Raw genomic sequence first — 1533 nt, forward strand, 5'->3', positions numbered from 1 at the left:
TGGTTTCTAAACTCTTACAAGTTAATTTTCTGCGTGATTATTAATTGTAATTGTTTTGTGCTTAGTGAACTGTTTATCTTGGTTTGAGATAAGCGACTAGACGTAGGATTGGTAAGATCCGAACCAGTATAAAATTATTTGTGCAAATTTCTCTCAACCTTACTCTTTTATTTATATTTATTATTTGCGTAGTAAGTTAAATTGAGTAGAAATTAAAAGGCACGCGTTTGTTTTAAAAATCCTCTTGGTTTGTTATTCCACGCTAACAATTCCGCTGCAGCCGATTCTAACAATTGGTATCAGAGCTTGGTTTGATAGTTATTCAAATGGCAGGATCACATCAAACCTTTGCAGATGGTGCATCAATCAATAGACCCCCACTATTCACAGGTGAGAATTATGCATTCTGGAAGGTAAGAATGCAAATATTTATTGAATCTATTGATTGTGAAATTTGGGATGTTATTGCGTCTGGCTCTTCTGTTCCTACTAACAATACATAGGAACCAAAGCCCCGTGGTCAGTGGACCACTGAAGAAAAGAAAAGGTTTCAGAATGACGTGAAAGCCCGAAATATCATTGCATCAGCGTTGACTGTTGATGAGTTCTACAGGGTCTCTGTCTGCAAAACTGCTCAAGAGATGTGGGACGTACTTAGAGTGACGCATGAAGGAACAAATGATGTAAAGAGGGCAAGGAAGAACTCCTTAATCCAAGAGTATGAAATGTTCCGGATGAAGCAAGGAGAAACAATTTCAGANNTNCAAAAANGCNTCACCAACATTGTCAATCATCTCATTGGACTGGGTAAGTCATTTGATACCGATGAACTTAACATTAAAATCTTGAAGTCTTTAGACAGGTCGTGGCAACCAAAGGTGATTGCAATCTCGGAGTCACAAAACCTCAACACCATGACTATGGCGGCATTATTCGNAAAGTTGAGGGAGCATGAGCTTGATCTTGGAAGACTTGATGAAGAAGAAGCAAAAGCCAAANCCAAGAAAAAGAGTCTAGCCTTAAAATCTGAGGTAGAAAGGAGCAAGAACAAAATGGAAGATGAAGACTCAGAAGATGAAGAAAATCTGAGACTCATGATAAAAAGGCTCAACAGGTTCATGAAATCGAAAGACAAAGGAAGATTCAAAGTCGAAAAGAAAGAGAATCAAGAATCCTCCTCAAAATATAGATGCTATGGTTGCGGAGAAAGNGGGCACTTAAAAGCGGACTGCCCAAATCAAAAGAAGAATGAAGAAATAAAGGAAAAGAAATCCTTCAAGAAAAAGAAGGCCTACATCGCATGGGACGATGACAACGAAACAATTTCTGATTCGAGCGAATCTGATGAGGAGGCAAACATTTGTTTAGTGGCAAACGACGACGCTGGAAGCCAAGTACATCTAGCGATTCTGATAATTATAGTCAATTTAGTAAAATTGAATTGCATGAAACTTATGCTGCTTTACTTGTTGAATCTGAAAAATTAGATAAAGCTCATAAGAAATTGAAAAAGGATTTCAAAAATTTAAAATT

The sequence above is a fragment of the Vigna radiata genome, unplaced genomic scaffold, assembly GCF_000741045.1.
Source record: "Vigna radiata var. radiata cultivar VC1973A unplaced genomic scaffold, Vradiata_ver6 scaffold_86, whole genome shotgun sequence".
NCBI classification, from domain to species: Eukaryota; Viridiplantae; Streptophyta; class Magnoliopsida; order Fabales; family Fabaceae; genus Vigna; species Vigna radiata.